This window comes from Lynx canadensis, chromosome B1, assembly GCF_007474595.2.
Source record: "Lynx canadensis isolate LIC74 chromosome B1, mLynCan4.pri.v2, whole genome shotgun sequence".
In the NCBI taxonomy this organism is placed as follows: domain Eukaryota; kingdom Metazoa; phylum Chordata; class Mammalia; order Carnivora; family Felidae; genus Lynx; species Lynx canadensis.
The window spans coordinates 163,116,378-163,130,840 of record NC_044306.2 but is presented as its reverse complement, the minus strand read 5'-3'; the positions used below and the strand labels follow the sequence as shown (position 1 = coordinate 163,130,840).

At 44.7% G+C, this 14,463-nt stretch overlaps 1 long non-coding RNA gene across 2 annotated transcripts; it reads right to left on the bottom strand.

The window, feature by feature from the left end:
* Positions 1-3,280: 3,280 nt before the first annotated feature.
* LOC115512636 lies at positions 3,281-5,941 on the bottom strand. Of its 2 annotated transcripts, XR_003968438.1 has the most exons (3): positions 5,838-5,941; positions 4,050-4,154; positions 3,281-3,628 (listed from the first exon to the last, which is right to left on the bottom strand). It is a non-coding gene; the product is annotated as an uncharacterized LOC115512636 (long non-coding RNA). The 2 variants fall into 2 exon arrangements; XR_003968437.1 differs by lacking the exon at positions 5,838-5,941 and having other exon boundaries at positions 4,050-4,303.
* Positions 5,942-14,463: the final 8,522 nt, after the last annotated feature.

Genomic DNA, 14,463 nt, shown 5'->3' with positions numbered 1-14,463 from the left:
CCAAGACTGCCTTCCTAGGACCATCTTGTTTTCCTGCGCTGCCTTGTGGAAAGTTTTCTCATTTCTATCTGTGTCTGATGTCAGAGAGAGCTGGATCAAGGGCTCCACTGCTCTTCTCTTGAGCCCTTGAGTTTGTAACTTTGTTCATTTCTCAAAATTTTATTTAACACAGTCTGCTGGTCATTCTGATGGTTTCTTTTTCTCTCATTACTTCCTTCTTACCTTTAATCGCTTGTAAGTTTCTTATTTTATAGTCTGTAACTGATATCTGAGTTTCAGAAAGATTTATATGTTCTATTCATATGCCTGCTGGCATTCGTTCATGGGTTTGGGGTTTTTGAAATGTTGGACTATGAATTCATCTTGTCGCATTTGATCCTCAGGAATCCTGGGGCTCCAGGTTTGGGGGTGTCTCTCCAGTGAAGCTTTACCTCCGCTTTTGCCAGGAAATTTGGGAGCATGTAAGAACTATTTCTATGCTAATATAACCTCCAGAAGTCCTCAATACCCTATAGCAAGGGCACCTTTGAATCCCAAAGCTAGTGAGGGCAGGTTTGAGTGTTCAAATCCACCCCAACCCTGCCAAAGCTCACTCCAAGAAACGCAAGCTCGCCTATCATTTCCTTTGGTCTTTTGGGGGTCTTTTTTTCTCTTACCCTTTTACTAAGGGTAGCAGCTTTATGTGGGATATCAATTTTTCCTTCTGTCCCAGAGTAACCATTAAATCCCAAGCTCGCTGGTTTCTGAGATCATCAAATATCCCCAGGCAGCCCCAGCTTTAGTGTGCAGATTGTACTCTGGTTTTTAGCTTCCATTTCATTTTTGGTTCCTGGGATTTCCTTTTCTTTCTTTTGAGCCCAGTTGGACATTTAAAGGGACGCTGGTTCTATTTTATACTGCATTTCCAGGTGTTTCACAGCGGGAGGGTTTTATGTAATGCAATCCACCACATTGCCAGAAATGGAAATCCCATTAGGCCTGTGAACCTGTGTGAGACTATGCCAGCGTCATAAGCCACCTGCAGATATCTCTCTGTGCCAGCCACTTTTCTCACCTCGAATAGCACCCGGTGAGGTGCTCATGAGAGGTTCACTGGAGGTAATCACTTGAGTGAATTACCAGAGAGAACAGCAGAGCCTGCTGACAGTGTGTGTGTGTGTGTGTGTGTGTGTGTGTGTGTTTAAGTTACATTCAAGTTAGTTAACACGGAGTGTAGCCTTGGCTTCAGGAGTAGAACCCACTGATTCATCTCTTACATATGACACCCAGTGCTCATCCCAACAAGTGCCCTCCTTAATGCTCATCGCCCATTTAACCCATCCCCCCACCCACCTCCCCTCCACAACCGTCAGCTTGTTTCCTGTATTTAAGAGTCTCTTATGGTTTGCCTCCCTCTCTGTTTTTATCTTATTTTTCCTTCCCTTCCCCTATGTTCATCTGTTGTGCTTCTCAAATTCCACGTGAGTGAAATATATGTCTTTCTCTGCCTGACTTGTTTCACTTATCATACTACACTCTAGTTCCATCCATGTTGTTGGAAATGGCAAGATTTCATTCTTTTTGATTGCCAAGTAATATTCCATTGAGTATATATGGGTGTGAATGTGCGTGTGTGTGTGTGTGTGTGTGTGTGTGACATCTTCTTTATCCATTCATCAGTCAATGGACATTTGGCCTCTTTCCATAACTTGGCTATTGTTGGTAGGCTTCGAATAAGCATCTTTGTATCCTTTGGATAAATACTTAGTAGTGCAATTGCTGGGTCATAGGTTAGAATTTTTTATTTTTTTGAGGAAACTTGATACTGTTTTTCAGAGTGGCTGCACCAGTTTTCATGCCCACCAACAGTGCAAAAAGGTTCCCTTTTCTCTGCATCCTTGCCAACATCTGTTGTTTCCTGAGTTGTTACTTTTAGTCATTTGGACAGGTGTGAGGTGTTATCTCACTGTGGTTTTGACTTGTATTTCCCTGATGATGAGTGATGTTGAGCATCTTTTCATGTGTCCGTTAGCCATCTGGATATCTTCTTTGGAAAACTGTCTATTCATGTCTTCTGCCCATTTCTTCACTGGATTATTTGTTTTTTGGGTGTTGAGTTTGGTTAGCTCTTCACAGATTTTGGATAACATGGCAGGGATGTCCACTCTCACCACTGTTGTTCAACATAGCACTGGAAGTCCTCGACCCAGCAATCACACAACAAAAAGAAATAAAAGGCATCCGAATCAGCAAGAAAGAAGTCAGACTTTTCACTCTTCGCAGGTATCAATGTGTCTTATGCATCAGCACTCCCTATACTCATGTGTAAAGCAGCAGCATTGTGTAGGGTTTAAGAGGACAAACTCTAGAATCAGACTGTCTAGATTTAAATCTGAGTTCTCCTTCTAAGATGAGTAGCCTTGGGCAAGTCGTTTAACCTCTCTCCACCTTCATTTCCCAGCATGTGAAGGACAAATAAGATAGAACCCACCTCAGGGGTTGCTAAGATCATTCAGTGACATATTGTGTGCCAAGGGCCTAGCACGTGTTACCCTCTCCAACAAGGTGAGCCTTCGTTAGGTTAAGGGAGATGCCTGCACTGGGGAAGAGATCTGGCTTCTCTGAACTCTCACACACGAGATCAGTGATGGAGGGACGAGAGCTCATGGAAGAGACCTGCCCCTTCCCAGATGTGAAAAAGGGAGAAGCATAAAAAAAAAAAAAAAGCCTGAGGTCATCACCTTTGTCACTGAAGACAATTTGACCCAGTACTCAGGAAAAATACTTAAGATTGTAAGAAATGCTCTTTGAAAGTGTGGATTTGGATGAGGATGACCTAGTTTGTGTACGTTGATCTAAAAATGAAACTCCAGGGGCGCCTGCGTGGCTCAGTCGGTTGAGCGTCTGACTCTTGATTTCAGCGGAGGTTGTGATCCCAGTGTCATGGGATCGAGCCCCACATGGGGCTCTGTGCTGAGAGTGGAGCCTGCTTAAGATTCTCTCTCTCTCCCTCTGCCTCTTTCCCCCACTCTTTCTCTCTTTCTCAAAATAAATAAGCAATAAAAGTAAAACTCCACGAAAGGGTCTCAAGGGCTTTTCCAATCCCAGAGACGTCACCCTTCATTATGGGGGCTGTGGGAAGAATGAACAAAGTGTGTCTGCCTTCAGTGCAGGCGGGGGTGGGGCTGGAGAGAGTCAGGGGTCTCCTGACCTTTGCCACTTTGGGTCACTACACCACCCCTGTGCCTGCATCTGCTTCTTATCTAACCCCTAAGCCATCAGGATGGACGTACCACGCGAATTCCTTAGGAACATTTACTCTCGAGAGGAGAACAAAAGACCATCAGAAACTCCTAAGCTTTTTGAAGAGAAATTGGAGCTGACGAAAATACAAACAAGTGTATAAAATATAAATGTGTTTCTGCTGTAGGCAAGAATCAGCATCGTTGGACAGGTTTTTCTTGAAGTATTTTGAAAGCATTTGGCTACAAGAACAGTTATTCATCCCAACCACGTTTCAAATGGGTCGTTTGCCAGTTCCACCCAGAAGTGTGTTGATTAGGAAGTGGTCCTCCAGTTGTTTCCTCCTGAGAAGTGGTCTGAACACTGGGAAAGGTGTTTCTCACTCAACAAGTGCTTATTCAGCAGCCTGAGAGGCAGAGAGAGGCAATAAATGGCCAGATATCAGCAACGCTCCTTTTAATTTTTTTAAGATCGTGGGAGCAACTATCTATGAACTTGGAACAACATTTTGTCGAATTCAGTTAAACCCAGATTAAAAAAAAAAACTTGCTACAAAGTTAACCCGTCAGTTTCACAGCTAAAATCACTTTTGCTGCCGGGTTTTGGGGTACAAATAGAAAATAATTCACACCAGTCTTTGTGATCCGTGTTGTTCCTATATAAGCGCATACATTTTTTCATTATTATTATTTGTTTTCAGTCTGCCAGTGTCTCTCCATTGTGACAATTTCAAGTGCCGTCCATTATGCCACCTGCTAAGCCGAGGTAGAATCTATAGGTTGAAGTTCAGGAAAGCACACTTCACCTTCAGAGATCGACATACTTACAATTTCTGAGAGCTGTCCATCCCCTGAACAGCAGGCTTTGCCAAGAAATGAGTCATCTCACAGAGGGCCGAGGAAGCCATCACTGGGGATGTCGTTGGTGGGTTTCTGAATTGGGTGTGGGATTAAAACACAAGATCCTAGGTCTATTCCAACCTTATGATGTCATGATTTCAGGGTGCCTGGGTGGCTCAGTCGGTTAAGCGTCTGGCTCTTGGTTTGGGTTCAGGTCATGATCTCACGGCTCATGAATTCGAGTCCTGCGTCGGGCTCTGTGCTGACAGTGCAGAGCCTGGTTGGGATTCTCTCTCTCTCCCTCTCTCTCTCTCCACCCCTACCCTGCTTTCCCGAACTCTCTCTCTCTCAAAAGAAATAAACTTAAAAAAAAAAAAGATTCCATGATTTCACCTTTTAAAAATAGCATTTGCATAGTACTTCAAGGTTTTTAATGAACCTCACATGATCTCACTGATTTTTTTAAAATGAAGATCACTTTTTCCTGACTTTATAGAGAGCATAAATAACTATAAACAATATAAACTTTTGAAGAAAGATGAAGAGAATGAAAGCAAAAAGATTCTCCTCCATCAGTATCTAAAATACGAACATGGGGCACCTGGGTGGCTCAGTCGGTTAAGCGCCCAGCTCTTGGTTTTAGCTCCAGTCATGATCTCATGGTTCGTGAGTTTGGGGCCCATATCAGGCTCTGTGCTCTCTCCCTTTCTCTCTGTCCCGCCCCTGCTTGCTCTCTCTCTCCCTTTCTCTGTCTCTCTCTTTCGAAATAAATAAATAAACTTAAAAAAAAGTTTTTAAATAAAATAAAATATAAACAGAAATAATGAAAACCCGGCAAAAAAGAAAGTCAGCAGTAGCAAGCAAACAAGGAAATGTGTACAGCCTAATGTCACATACTTCAAAAAGTGAAGGACAAGCAAGAAAGAGGAGATTTTCGAGCAGTGTAACTTCCAACTCTGTGCTCACCCTGGATCCTTGAATTATTAAAAATCTTAAGAATTTTCATCATAAGCTCTAAATCTAAGAAGCAAACTAGCAGAACATATTGTTTCCCCTGAGTGTTTTGAGGTATAGAACAGGTTAATAAGAACATGAACTCAACATACGGGGACCCAGAGAGAAAATGATGCAATGAGATAATGATCTAGGGGGAAAAAATGGAGATTTCAGTTCTATGGAAACAAAGTAAAAACCAAAACAACATTACCATGGCGCTAATAAATATATAAAAATAACAACAAGAACAAAAAGCCAAATAGACACAGCTCAAAGCACAATTACAGACACAGAAAAAAAAAAAAAAAAAACCTTGAGATAAACATAGTGAATGCATGTGAAAGGCATAGGCAATTTGAGCCTTTTTGTTCCTAAAGCAGAGAACCCACAAATAGGACAGACTAAATGTACAAAGACATGAAACAAGCAAATTGCTCTGACAAGTGAAAAAATGAATCTGCAGATTGAAAGAGCACGCCAAGACCCAGGAAGACAGATACTGAATGGTCAACACTGAGACATAGCCTTTTTCACTTGCTGAACTTCAAGGGCTTAAGAAAAAGAAAAGTCTCGTGGCATACTGACATAAAAAGTAAGGGAAGTCAGTTAGATTGGCCTCTATCTGGTTAATCTATATTCCATGCCAGAATATAATGAAGCATCAGCTAGAATTGCCAAGAAAAGTGTGACTCAAGACAATTCCACCCATCCAAGAAAAGTTCCAGAATGAAGGCCAGAGACAAATATCCTGACACATGAAGGAACTCAGAGAATACGTACCCGTGGGTCTTCTTTGAAAAACATATTCATGGTCATGAAGCCCAGGCAATTTAGAGATGAGTCAAAGTGTTTGGGGAAGGACAGGCTGGGGTGAAAAGGAGTCATCATGAACATGCAATTCTTTTGAACGTAGAACCAATGATAGTAAGCGATTATAGGAGTAGTATTTCCACAACAGAATATTGTAAAAATAGTAATAGAGCCAACATGGGGAGGTGAGCGGCAACGAGATGGGAGGAAGCACATGTCTCAGGATTGACTCATCTTTCATATCCGTGAGTCATTCAATACTGCCTGAAATTGAAACCTGCAGCTAAAAAATGACTCCAACCTCTTAACATTTTTCATTGCTTTTCTTAACCTTCTTTCCCCAGGTGGGACTGTTAAGGAAATAATATCTCTTGTGGTAAAGATGCATTTAACTAAAGGTCAGCAATTCCTTGAGATTTACTTTAGCTTTATTTTTCTCATGCTAAATTCGAGTGATATTAAATCTATTATAGCATTTTAAAACGGCGTGTATGATACCTATTTTTATAAAAAATATTTCTACCTATGTCTGCTTCCCTTTCAATCTCTCTTTAGCCTACATTCCCCTTTCTACTCCTCTTCCTTCCACACAGTGCCTGGATTTTCATTCAGACATCCATTTCCCTGCAGGGCAACCTGTGTTCTCCAAGGGGACTCGGAACCCAGCTCCGGCTCCAGCCCTGGGATGGGTGGTTGGTCCCAGGATAATCCCATTTCTCCTTATCCCACAGAACTCGGGGCAAAGGCAACCAGGCACAGAATCTGGCATGGGCTTGTCACCCAGCTAAGGCCAACGGAACTTGGCTTCCTAACTTTTTTTATAATTATTATTATTTTAATGTTTATTTATTTTTGAGAGACGGATCATGAGCGGGGAAGGGGCAGAGAGAGAGGGAGACACAGAATCTGAACAGGCTCCAGGCTCTGAGCTGTCAGCACAGAGCCCGACGCGGGGCTCGAACTCACGGACCGCGAGATCATGACCTGAGCCGAAGTTGGACGCTCAACCGACTGAGCCACCCAGGCTTCCCGAGGCTTCCTAGCTTTAAGAGAACACTCACCACAGAACGCTCTCTCCCTCTGGACTTGGTGGTGGTAAGGTGCGAAGCCTGGTGCTGCTACAGCCATTTTTATCACAAGTAAAGCCATCCTGAGATTTATGTCCCCACCCACAGAGGGTAGAGTCACGGGGAAATGAAACAATGTCAGGCCACCTTATCTCTGGATGTCAATTATGGAAATCCATACATTTTCATATGTGCTAAACCAGTTAGAATCAGGTATATATATGTGTATGTATGTGTATATATATATATATATATATATACACACACACACACACACATATATATATATATATATACACATATATAATTTATTTATTTATTTTGAGAGCAAAAGCAAACACAAGTGGGGAAGGGGCAGAGAGCGAGGGAGACAGAGAGAATCCCAAGCAGGCTCTGCACTGTCAGCACACAGAGCCTGATGCGGGGCTGGAACTCATGAACCTTGAGATCATGACCTGAGCCGAAATCAGGAGTTGGATGCTTAATTGACTGAGCCACCCAGGTGCCCCTGAATTTTATATGTTTTTTGATGCTGAAAACATTGTAATTGATGCATCTATTTAGAAAGTTGTGAAATACCATTCACCTAATGATAATCATTTGGAGTTATTATCAAAAATGTACATTTCTCCACTGTCGAAATACCTTATAATAAGCGTGTCTCATTTGACAAACATAAGAAGTCGTTCTGCTTGAATATGAAATTGCTGCATATAAAAGCAATATATACGCATTGCAAAACAAAAACAAAAACAAAAAACTCATCCAGACACTTTCTCTACCAGCTGCCCCAAATAGAATTAGAAAGAGAAAGAATGTTCTCTGATCAGAAAATATAATAAACATGGTTTTAGAAATAGTTAACATATTTACTATGCTAAGAAGTTTACATGTATTATCTCATTTAATTTTCACAACACATCTATAAAGCAGGTAACGTTAATGTCTCCATTTTATAGAGAAAGAAGTACCTTTTTCATCTCTCTGCAATTGCCTGAAATTCCTTTGAAAAGAGACAAAGTCTTTAAGGGCATATTAAAGATCAACGGTTTATACCATCCATATGGTGGAGAAAAATAGTACGTGCATGTGAGTAATGTCACTCAAAATGGAAATAAAGGTAGTAGATCTGGTCCAGGTTTGGAAGCACAGGGATGAGAAGATTGAAAGTCTCTGGTCTTTTGGAAGTTGGGGGTGACTGGGCTTTCTCTATCTTATAAAAATGAAGTCCCAGATGACTCTGAGAGCTGCCACCACCTAAAATTGGACCCTTGTCATTGTTAATAATCTACTCAGGAGTATAAGCTCCAGGAATGTGAGAACTGAGTCTTTTTCAATGTTGTATGTATGCTCAGCAACGCAACACAGTACCTGGTACATAGTGCTCAATGAACGGAAGAAGGAAAAAGGGAAGGAAGGAGAGGAAGGGAAAGGGGGAAGGAAGGAAGGAAGGAAGGAAGGAAGAAGGAAGGAAGGAAAGGGAGGAAGGAAGAAGGAAGGAAACGAAAAGGAGGAAGGAAGGGAAGGAAGGAAGGAAATGGGAGGAAGTGGAAGGAAGGAAGGAAATGGAAGGAAGGAAACCGAAGGAAGGAAAGAAGGAAGGGAGGGAGGAAGGAAGGAAACGGAAGGAAGTGGAAGGAAGGAAGGAAATGGGAGGAAGTGGAAGGAAGGAAGGAAATGGAAGGAAGGAAACCGAAGGAAGGAAAGAAGGAAGGGAGGGAGGAAGGAAGGAAGGAAAGGAAGGAAGGAAGGAAGGGAGGAAGGGAGGAAGGAAATGGAAGGAAGGAAGGAAGGAAGGGAGGAAGGAAGGAAGGAAGGAAAGGAAGGAAGGAAGGAAGGAAGGAAGGAAGGAAGGAAATGGAAGGAAGGAAGGAAGGAAGGAAGGAAGGAAAGAGAAGGAGGGAGGGAGGAAAGGGAAGGAAGGAAGGAAGGAAGGAAGGAAGGAAGGAAGGAGGGAAGGGAAGGGAAGGAAGGAAAGGAAGTGGAAGGAAGGAAGGAAGGAAATGGGAGGAAGGAAGGAAGGAAGGAAGGAAGGAAGGAAGGAAGGAAGGAAACGGAAGGAAGGAAACGGAAGGAAGGGAGGAAGGAAGGAAGGAAACGGAAGGAAGTGGAAGGAAGGAAGGAAATGGGAGGAAGTGGAAGGAAGGAAGGAAATGGAAGGAAGGAAACCGAAGGAAGGAAAGAAGGAAGGGAGGAAGGAAGGAAGGAAATGGTAGGAAGTGGAAGGAAGGAAGGAAATGGGAGGAAGTGGAAGGAAGGAAGGAAATGGAAGGAAGGAAACCGAAGGAAGGAAAGAAGGAAGGGAGGGAGGAAGGAAGGAAGGAAATGGAAGGAAGTGGAAGGAAGGGAGGAAGGGAGGAAGGAAATGGAAGGAAGGAAGGAAGGAAGGAGGAAGGAAGGAAATGGAAGGAAGGAAGGAAGGAGGGAGGAGGAAGGAAGGAAGGAGGAAGGAGGAGGAAGGAGGAAGGAAGGAGAAGGAAGGAAGGAAGGAAGGAAGGAAGGAAGGAAGGAAGGGAGGAAGGGGGAAGGAGGAGGGAGGAGGAGGAAGGGAGGAAGGGAAGGAAGGAAGGAAGGGAGGAAGGAGGAAGGGAGGAAGTGGAAGGAGGAAGGAAGGAGGAAGGGAAGGAAGGGAGGAGGAAGGAGGAGGAAGGAAGGAAGGAAGGAAGGGAGGAAGGAAGGAAGGAAACGGAAGGAAGTGGAAGGAAGGAAGGAAATGGAAGGAAGGGAGGAAGGGAGGAAGGAAATGGAAGGAAGGAAGGAAGGAAGGAAGGGAGGGAGGGAGGAAGGGAGGAAGGGAGGAAGGGAGGAAGGGAGGAAGGGAGGAAGGAAACGGAAGGAAGTGGAAGGAAGGAAGGAAATGGGAGGAAGTGGAAGGAAGGAAGGAAATGGAAGGAAGTGGAAGGAAGGGAGGAAGGGAGGAAGGGAGGGAGGAAGGGAGGAAGGGAGGAAGGGAGGAAGGGAGGAAGGGAGGAAGGGAGGAAGGATGGATGGATGGAAAGAGGGAGGGAGGGAGGGAGGAGGGATTTTTTTCCCGCTTCGCTTCTGATCCACCCACCTGTTTCTCCAAGCTGATGGTGCCTTTAAAGGGACCTACATGCCTTCCTCTTCCTCCTTTTCTCTTCCCACTGGTGGGAAGACGCATGATGACGGGGAGCTCAAACGGCTGCCTTGGGCCATGAGAGCACGAAGCTACATTTTGAGGGTGACAAAGAAACAAGGCAGAATTCTAGTGAAGCCACAGTTTCAGCCCTGTACTGCCCTTCAGGCTTCTGCATGGGAGAAAAGAGTCTCTTGTTTCAGTTGCTGTATTTTGGGGTCTCTTAAAAACAGCAGCCTGATTCTTGACTAGTATTAGTGAAGTATAGACACACTCTAATAGAAACCATAGTTACCAGGATGATTAAATCATTGACACTCCTTAATTTGGTTCTTTATTTTATTTTAATATTAGATTTCCAGAAACTCAGTTGGCTTGAGGGAATTTACTGGGTCCTATGTTTAAAACCTCCAGGAGCCTTTGGGGTCCAGGTATAATTAGATCCAAGGGTTAAACAATGTTCACAGAAGTCAGTCTCTCCGTCTCTGTCTCTATCTCTTGGCTCTGTTTTCTCTGTATTGGGTGAACTCCCAGGCAGGACCTCTCTGTTAAGTGAAGGCTGAAAGCTCCTGGCTTACAATATCCTTAGACGTAGCATTTACAGTGGGGGAAAACAAACAAACAAACAAACAAACAAAAAACTTCCTATCCCCAGACTTCCCATAAAATCCTCAAGATTGGGGCGCCAGGGTGGCTCAGTCAGTTGAGCATTGGACTTCAGCTCAGGTCATGATCTCATGATTCATGGGTTCAGGCCCCGTGTTGGGCTCTGTGCTGACAGCTCAGAGCCTGGAGCCTGCTTCGGATTCTGTGTCTCCCTCTCACTCTCCCCCTCCGCTGCTCACACTCAGTCTCTCTCTGTCTCTCAAAAATAAAAGAAACCTTTTTTAAAAATCCTCCAGATTGACTCTCATTAGATCCTATGCCCACGTGACCCTTGGCCCTGTGGACCATGGTTCAGGCTTGGGACACGTACCACCCCTGGAGCTGGACATGTTCCAGCTCTACCTGAGCCAGGTGCAGCGATAATGGGAAATGTCTCCAAAGAAACATCCAGGTGCTCTTAGCAGTACAAAAAGAATGAATGCAAGCAGGCCACAACTGCAAATGTCCGCTACAATTTATTTCCTGATGCAACAAACAGTTATTGCAACACCAAGGAGGTGCCCTGCCTTGTTGCCGGTAATGGGGATGCGGAGTGAGGCCAACAGACGAAAAATCCCTGCCCTCCCAAGAGGTCTTTCACATTTGATCATGATGAAGCAGTTTCTTGTGTCCTCTTAAAAAGCTTATGTGTATCGTCTTCTGGGATATTACCAAACTTGCCAGGGGGCTCTAGAATAATTCTTAGGCTCATAGAAAAGCAATGTGGGGCTTTTACATCATGGGGAAGATGCAAAGGCTGGGTAGGGTTTTCCTGGTGAGAAAGGGACTAACAGAGGAGCCAACAAACAGTAAAGGCAATACACAAACAGTGTAGAGGTGGGGTCTGGGCATTTTCGGGGGACGTCATCTCATGCTCCAGAAAACTCCATGATTCTTGCTCCCGCCATGTCCTAGTCTTGCAGCAGAGTGTACAGAGCTGGAAGAAATATTACCCTGACATTTGGGCCCCAGTGAGGGTTTTATAGGTCCAGAAAGTAAAATATTATCTTCTGTAGTTGCTGCTAATCAAAATGGCGGAGCAATTTGTCTCCCGAAGAAGTATGGAAACACTTCTGCAGCTTCCTGTTTGGCACACGGACCCCCCGCCATGGCAGTGTGTTGTCTCAACACATTTATTTTCAACGGTGGCAGGACACATGCTTATCATTTTAGGCATGGAGCCACTCGAGATAAGGGGGAACTCGTCACTGAAAAACGAACTCTAGTAAAGTTGTTTCCTTGCCCCGTGTTTCAGGACGCATTGATTATCCTCCAGAATGTGTCCAAATCAATGAATTGATTCAGAGCTTCGTGCAAACCTCTGACACGGACACAGACCAGAGTTTAAAGGACACTTAAACATTCGCTGTGTACCCCTTCTCCTCAGTGCTGCCCCCCCCCACCCCCAGCCACCATGACTTGGCAAATACCACTGACCGTAAGGCTTTTGTTTATTTAAACAAATATCCGGCAAAGAAAGAAAATGGAAATAATCATATTTTGGTGGTGGTTGGTGGGGGTGAGGGTGGGGAAAGAATTGAGAAAAGACTAGCAATGAATTGCCTTCTCCTCCAGTATTCACTAGGGTATTTTGGGTGACCTGTTTTGTCCTGGCTAAAAGCAAAACAAAAGGCAGTCTTTGGGTGCCCTTTGGGTGAAGAAGGCAGTCTTTGGGTGCCCTATGGGTGAAGAAGGTTTTTGTGTATACCCTTTGACTCAACTTCTTTTTGTACAAAAATTTTTAATGTTTATTTATTTTTGAGAGAGAGTGGGTGTGTGTGTGTGTGCGAGCAGGGCAGGGGTAGAGAGAGAGAGGGACACACAGAATCTGAAGCAGGCTCCAGGCTCTGAGCTGTCAACACAAAGCTTCATGCGGAGCTCGAACTCACGGACCACGAGATCATGACCCGAGTCAAAGTTGGACGCTTAACCAACTGAGCCACCCAGGTGCCCCTGACTCAACTTCTTAAAATGCTGGTCTCTTATAAACATGGTTACAAGTCAATTTCTCTCTCTGAGTCTCAGTTTTCCTCACCTGTGAAATGGGATTAAGAACATGTAGCTCCTAGAATTTGGGGAAATTAGATGGTAGGTCCTTTGGAAAGTACTAAGCAAGCTAGTGGGAAAGGGGGAAGTGCTCAGTGAAAGGTAGTCTCTCTCTCTCTCTTTCTCTCTCTCTGTCTCTCTCTCTCTCTCTCTCTCTCATACACACACACACACACACACACACACGCCCAATGTCATGTTTATGGAGTTGTTGATGGCATTTTAGGCCTGGGACTGCAGTCCTTCCACATACAGGAGATCCAACCCACAATGTCTCTAGACTCAACTCGGGAGCCATCCAGGCATTTGAACGGCAGGACTGTTCAGAGAAACACTTCAGACCTAGACAAAGACTGCTCCCCTTGATGGCTCAAGCATCTGTTTTCCAGCCCCAAATAGGCCATTTAGATAACAAAGGCAAGTCTGAGATGTGAAGCGGCTGATAGCAACCCCAAAATAGAGCAGATCTGAGGTGGAATAAAAGCCCTCTGTTGTCCATCAGTGTGAGCGGCACCTACGTGTGAAAGGTGGGTGCTGCCAGGCTCCCGTATGAGGCAGAAGCTTCCCGTATAAGGCAGAAGATGTGTCCCCAGGAGATGAGGGAGGGGGTTGGAAAACTGCTGGACTGGAGAAGGTCGTTTCTCAGGCCATCGGTATGACACAGACCCTAGAAGAAACCTTCCCTCCGGCCTCGTCTCCCAAAGGAAACGAGGCTCAGAGAGTTTACGTGAGATACACGAGGTCACACCCTCAGGTGGAGGCAGAACTGAGAAGAAGGACCCGGGTCTCCCACGTCTCCGCTCAGCCAGTGCCTTCTCTCAAGTTTCCTGGGTCCTCGTACCCACTTGGAGCTTAACAGTGATTGTTCTAGGCAGCAATCAGAATGTTGGAGAAGAAGGCATCTGTTAAAGAGGGGAGCACCAAACACGAAAGAGAAAGGAAGATTCCTTTTTTTAAATGTTTATTTATTTTCTTTTTTTTTTAACGTTTTATTTATTTTTGAGACAGAGAGAGACAGAGCATGAACGGGGAAGGGGCAGAGAGAGAGGGAGACACAGAATCAGGAGTAGGCTCCAGGCTCTGAGCCATCAGCCCAGAGCCCGACACAGGGCTCGAACTCAGGGACCGCCAGATCATGACCTGAGCCGAAGTCGGACGCTTAACCCGCTGAGCCACCCAGGCGCCCCAATGTTTATTTATTTTCGAGAGGGGGAGGGAAGGGGCTGAGAGAGAGGGAGATGGAGAAGCCCAAGCAGGATCTGCACTGTAAGCGTAGAGCCCAATGCAGGGCTAGAACTCACGAGCCTCAAGGTCATGACCTGAGCTGAAATCAAGAGTCACATGCTCAACCTGCTGAGCCACCTAAGTGCCCTAGGAAGATTCTTTTTTAATTTTTTTAAAAAAAAATTTTAATATTTATTTGAGAGAAAGAGACAGAGCATGAGCAGGGGAAGGGCAGAGAGAGAGAGAGGAAGAGAGAGGGAGACACAGAATCCAAAGCAGGCCCAGGCTCTGAGCCGTCAGCACAGAGCCGGATGCGGGGCTCAAACTCACAAGCCGTGAGATCATGACCTGAGCTGAAATAAAGAGTTGGACACTTAACCAACTGAGCCACACAGGTGCCTCAGAAATGTGTTTTTTTAATAGAAAATTGATATATGCTCTCTAAAATGACAACCGTATGAAATAAAACGGGAAAATCCTTGTCAGACACAGCCTCCCCATCTCACTCCCCACTGGT